We start from the raw sequence: 6592 nt of genomic DNA on the forward strand, positions 1-6592 counted from the left end.
TACATTTGACAGAGGCCTAAAGCACACAATGCATCTCTACTTTAAGTTTTCAAGAAAAAAGCCTGCCCAAACTTTAAAAATCAGATAAGAAACACGGAGAATAGGGACTACCATAAAACTATTTACACAGCTAACTGGGATTAAAGTAGATCTCAGAGCTTTTAGCGATATCGCCTGACCTCTGCTGGACACAGTTGGGATTGCATAGCTCCCAGGTCCTTGAAATTAACCAGCAAAATAAGAATCTACTAAAAAATTCAAAAATTAGCCGGGCGAGGTGGCGGGCGCCTGTAGTCCCAGCTACTGGGGAGGCTGAGGCAGGACAATGGCGTGAACCTGGGAGGTGGAGCTTGCAGTGAGCTGAGATCGCGCCACTGCACTCCAGCCTGGGCGACAGAGCGAGACTCCGTCTCAAAAAAAAAAAAAAAAAAAAGTAACCATGAAAGTGGGTGTGGTGGACGCCTGTAGTCCCAGCTACTGGGGAGGCTGAGGCAGGACAATGGCGTGAACCTGGGAGGTGGAGCTTGCAGTGAGCTGAGATCGCGCCACTGCACTCCAGCCTGGGCGACAGAGCGAGACTCCGTCTCAAAAAAAAAAAAAAAGAAAAAATTTACAGAATGCCTCATCTAAATCCCCCATTTCAGAGATGAAGATAGTAAGATTCAATGAGCTTATGTGACCTACCAAAGAGCACACAGTTACTTATGAAGTGGCATATTCAGGACCAGCACCTAGAAATGTATTATTGCCCAAAAAATCACAAATGCAAATGTTGATTAACTTCATTGAAATGAATAAAAACTCTTTGGATTAAAAGAAAAAAGACTGCCCAGGGTTGAAAGGACCGTTTCTTTCAAGAACGAACTCTGCCAGTGTCCCTGCAGAGACACATGGAACCCAAAGGAGGCGCCCAAAGGTCTCTGATGCTTCTTCAGTCGGGAGTTTCAGGTCTCCCTATTGAGGCTGTATCTAGAAGAGAAAGCTGAAAGACCACTGAAATATGTAGTCAAATTATTCCACACTTTAATATCTCCAAATGCATAGTGTTAACTAAAGGAGTATAGAGTGTTATATTTGAAAGAACATAAGCTTTGCAGCCATGCAGTTAGTGGCTGCTTACTAGCTGTGGGAGCTTAAGTAAATGACTTAACCTCTCTGAGCTTCAGTGTCCTCAACAATAAAATAGGAATCATTTTGGTAGTTTTCCAGAGAGTTGTTTGAGAATACATGAGATTGTGTGTGTGTGAAAATCCTTAGCATAGTACCTGGTGCTATAGGCCAAGGGGAGTGATAGTGTTTGATTTCTTGCATGAAATTAAATATACACCAGATTTTTTTTAAAAGACTGGGTCTCATTTTGTTACCCAAGCTGGAGTGCAGTGGCACAGTAACAGCTTACTGCAGCCTTGAAGTGATCCTTCCACCTCAGCCTCCTGAGTAGCTGGAACTACAGGCACATGCTGCCATGACTAGCTAATTATTTTTTCTTTTAATTGTTTGTAGAAACAGAATCTTGCTATGTTGCTCAAGCTGATCTCAAACTCCTGGCCTCAAGTGATCCTCCTGCCTCCTACCTTAGCCCAGCAAAGCACTGGGATTACAGGTGTGTGAGCCACCATGCCAGGCCTAAACCAGATTTTTTTTTTAAAACTTGAGACAGGGTCTCACTCTGCTGTCCAGGCTGGAGTGCAGTGGCTTAATCTTGGCTCACTGCAGCCTCAACCTTCTAGACTCAACCTTCTAGACTCAAGCAATCCTCCCATCTCAGCCTCCCAAGTATCTGGGACCACAGGCACCACCACATCAGCTAATTTTTTGTATTTTTTGTAAAGATGGCTTTTGCCATGTTGCCCAGGCTTGTCTCAAACTCCTGGGCTCAAGTCATCTAGCCACCTTGGCCTTCCAAAGTGCTGGGGTTACAGGCATGAGCCACCACGCCCAGCCCCTACAGCAGATCTTAATGGTGGAAGTTACGCTAGTTCTGTTTTTCTCACCAAAAAAAAAGTGCTGATTTATACATTTATCATGGAGAAATACTCAATTCCATATCTCAAAGACCCAATAAAATAATCTAAAACGGACAAGATTCTATTCACAAATGCCTTAAAGAGACACTTTAGGCCAGGCACAATGGCGCACATCTGTAATCCCAGCACTTTGGGAGGCTGAAGCAGGTGGATCGCTTGACCCCAGGAGTTTGAGACCAGCCTGGGCAACATGGCAAAACCCCATCTCTACCAAAATAAAAAAAATAGCCAGTCTTATAATACAGTCTCAAAATTAAATAATTCATTAAAAAACAAAAATGTTAAAAAGAGACACTTTAAATGTTTTAAAACATCCCCACTCCACTATTTTGTTGTTGTTGTTTGCTTTTTGTGGTTTTGCTGTGCCTTCTCCATGATAAAAAGTGCTCTTAAAACTTGCCAGCTAAATCGGGGGGGTGGGGTTGTGTGTGTGTAAACATTTCATAAACATTTGCTAGGCACATTTCCTTCAAGAAGAGAAGAAACAAGTTTTTGTCAATAAGAAACTGTGGATATGATGCCTCCCTGAGTTAATGAAATCAACCCAGACTGTTTTTCGGTGCCATGAGGGAGGGAGAGTACACCCCTGTCCCTTTATGGTATTAGAGATTGTCCAGTCCAGTGTGCTCTGTGGAACCCTGCAGGAGTCACAGCAGGGCACTACTGAGAAAGTGCCAAGAGGACAGGATTCCCTTTAACCAGAGCAGCACTGCATTGACAAGTTTTATTTTTCTGCTCCCATAAGGAAAATTTGTTTGCATGAAATTTCTTGTGGCTGAAACATATTTGCCGAACACAGATCTAGGCTCATTCCCTAATTTTATATATGAGAAAACTGAGGCTTGAGGAAGTGAAATGACACCACTAAGTTAAAGCAGAGCTGGAAACAGTACTCAACGGTCTGTATCAGCCGGGGAACTTGGTTGCTGGTTAGATGCCAAATCTGGATAACCAAAGCAAAGACTCACAGGGGCTTGCAGAATTGACAGGAGTCCGATAGTCAGGCTTGGAAATGGCTGGAACCACGAGCACGCTGGAAGGCCAAGAAGCTGGAGAGAGTTCACAGAAAGTACATAAATCATCTCATAACCAGAGGAGCCAGTTTGAAAGGTTGATGCCTCTACTGCCTCTTCTGCAATGCATGGCACCAACCTTCTTATATGGTTTGACTGTGTCCCCACCCAAATCTCATCTTGAATTGTAGTTCCAAGAGTCCTCATGTGTGGTGGGAGAGACCTGATGGGAGGTAATGGAATCGTGGAGGCAGTTACCCCCATGCTGTTCTCGTGATAGTGAGTGAGTTCTCACAAGATCCGATGGTTTCATAAGAGGCTTTTCCCCTTCACTCTGCACTTCTCCCTGCTGCCACCATGTTAAGAAGGACATGCTTGCTTTCCCTTCTGCCGTGATTGGAAGTTTCCTGAGGTCTGCCAGCCCTGCGGAACTGAGTCAATTAAACCTTTTTGCTTTATAAATTACCCAGACACGGGTATTTCTTCACAGCAGCATGAGAATGGACTAATACAGTCTTACTCTAGTGTCACTTGATTGAAAGTCCCAGAGAGAGTCCATGATTGGCCGGGCTGAAGTTACGTGCTCACACTCTGGCTGAACTGGAGCCAGGAGAGACAGGTGTGGCCCCTTAAGCATCCCTAGTAGGAGCACCAGCCACAATTAGCCACTCACACTGGGGAAGGGTAACGCCCCAAAAGGAATTTTGGAAGAGGAAAGGGATGTGGGTGGCCCAAAGGGCAACTAAAGGGAGCCTGATGGCCCGGAGCAGATCCTGATAACATGGACACTTTGTCTCAAGCAGGAAGAGCTACAGCAGGGAGAAAAGGATCTTTGCTGATGTTGAACATCAACAGGGTAAGCCTCTTTTCTTCAGTTACATTATTGCTGCAGTTGTGAGAACCCTAACATTAGTCTATACACTCCACCAGCTCATCACTAACTGAAAACTAGGTATTCAATAATCCTATACCCATTGCTGAGCAGCCACTCATTTAGAATATTACTTTTCTAAACATAGGTGTAGGTCCAAAGTCAGGATAAAGAATAGGTTGAGCCTTTAGGGAAGTCAGAGTTCTCTGGAGAAACAGAACCAATGGAATATATATGCACAGGGAGAGGGATTTAATTTTACAAATTGACTCACACCATTGTGGAGGCTGGCAAAGTCAAAAATCTGCAGGGTCAGCAGGCAGGCTGGAGACCCACGGAAGAGGTGCAGCTGAGCCCAAAGGCAGTCCACTCACAGGATCCCCTCTTCTTCTGGGCAGGTAATCATTTTCCTATTAAGGCCTTCAACTGATTGGTCGAGGCCCACCTACCTTATCGAAGGTCATCTACTTTACTCAAAGCCTATTGATTTAAATGTTAATCTCATCTAAAAAATACCTTTATAGAAACATCTAAAATAATGTTTGCTCAAATATCTGGGTATTGTGGCCTAGCCAAGTTAACACATAAAACGACCCATCATAGACAGGTCTCAGAAAAAGAACTGGAAAGGTTTGAATGACTTTTCAGCCAACTGTAGCCACAGCATGACCTTGGGCAGTCACTCTCCTCTCTGAGCCTCATTATCTGTGAAATGAGGGGTTTGAATTGGGTGGTGGCTAAGGGTTTGGGGGATAAAATGGCAAGGTGAGTGTGAACATTTAGTTTATCTCCCCTCCCGGATTCTCACGGGGGAATTTCCAACAGAGTTTGGGATGGCAGGGACTTGGCTCAGACACCGAAAGGAAAGGAGGCAGAGTGCTCGTTAAGGGGTTTCCTACCCAGCACCCATTTCCTTCTGCCCTACAGTATCCCAACTTTTATTCAGATTCCCACCTTCCCTCACGGAACCCGTGCGCTTCAAGACTGACCTCACTGCCAGCACCAGGGATTGGTCCGATTGGCCTAAGAGGATTTCTATCCCCAACCATTGATTGTTTCAGGAATCCAGGCCTGAGCGGATTCGCACATGACATCTCCCTGGACACAGGGATGGGTTCACAAAGGGGTTGGAGTCACTGAGATGTAAGGAGAAGTTGCTGGTAGCTTCTGGGACATTTCACCCTGGTGCTGAAGAGATCGCTGCCGAAAGAGGCTGTCTTCCTGGGGATGTTGTCAGGTGAGGCCTAGAATTGTGGCAGCCACCTTGCCGCCAGCACAGGGGAACCCTGACAGAGCCCTTCTCCTCTCCTGTCTTGGAGGGCCGGGGGCGGGCCGACCCAGCACGCAGGAGGCCTGCACCGCACAGCCTTCTCGCTGAACCAGGCAGCAGATCCACCCCGCGGGCCTTCCTCCCTCGTGAGCAAATGCGGGAAAGGACGCTGCAAATCAAAGACGACCATCCGGGAGAAGCAGGAGAAACTCCCCAACTTGAAGTGAACGTATCAACATTTCAGAAAAGGTAGAAAGTGGATGTTGCTGTTTAATCTGCTCAGCATCCCTCTCCTACCTCTTTTGATAATTGGCCTCAGCAGGGTGGGTGGCTCACGTCTATAATCCCAGCACTTTGGAAGGTTGAGACAGGTGATCTCAGGAATTCCAGACCAGCCTGACCAACACAGGAAAACCTCGTCTCTACTAAAAATACAAAAATTAGCTGGGCGTGGTGGTGCACACCTGTAATCCCAGCTACTTGGAAGGCTGAGGCAGGAGAATCGCTTGAACCCAGGAGGCGGAGTTTGCCGTGAACTGATATCACACCACTGCCCTCCAGCCTGGGTGACAGAGCAAGACTCCTTTCCCCACCTCAAAAAAAAATTATAATAATAATTGGCCTCATCCATTGGACACAGTTCTGGGAATGACACCGAGGCTAGGCCAGTCAGCCTCTCCTGAAATGTTTCCCTGAAGCTGGAAAAGAGAAACTCTATCCGGAGCTGAAAGGAGGTGAATTTGACGCTACTAGTATTCCTGTTTCTAACCAAGGGACACAAATCTAACTGCAGAGGGAGGAAATGAAGCCAGTGAAGCCAGGGACAGATGAGAAAGAGAAAAAGAGAGAGACAGAAAAGCACCTGGTTCCAGTCTCTCTCTGAGGTTCCTGGAGATGTCCTGGTTTCATCACCTTCCCCAGTATCTTCCCAGTAACGTTCCCTTTCTCCTAGAGCCAGTTCCAGCCGGGTTTTTATTTCTTGCATTTGACGTGTTCTGGCAAGCGGAGCTTCTGCTTCATGTTTTCTTCCAGTCAAACTGAAGGGACCATTGACCGATACAGAGCAAGAAGTCCAAAGGAGGAATCACCCTAGATCCAAAAAGATTTTCACGGAGAAGGAAACTACATAGAGGCAGAAATGCCAAACACTAATTTAGTGTAGACACACAAGAAATTCACCTAGAATGCAGAGAAGAAATATGAAAACCACAAAATCAAGAGTGATGTGTGGAAGATTTGTTCAGGAGATCCAATGTAGACATATGTACAGACCAACAATCCAACAAAACGCCTGGAGTCAGGTGTGTTCCAAAATTCAGCACTGGAGGATTTTAGAAAGACGGTGTGGGGCTTGTGCTGGTATTATATACACCTCCCAGCAGAGTCTAGGTCAGTACCCTGTAATCAAAAC

The sequence above is a fragment of the Mandrillus leucophaeus genome, unplaced genomic scaffold, assembly GCF_000951045.1.
Source record: "Mandrillus leucophaeus isolate KB7577 unplaced genomic scaffold, Mleu.le_1.0 Scaffold425, whole genome shotgun sequence".
Lineage (NCBI taxonomy): Eukaryota > Metazoa > Chordata > Mammalia > Primates > Cercopithecidae > Mandrillus > Mandrillus leucophaeus.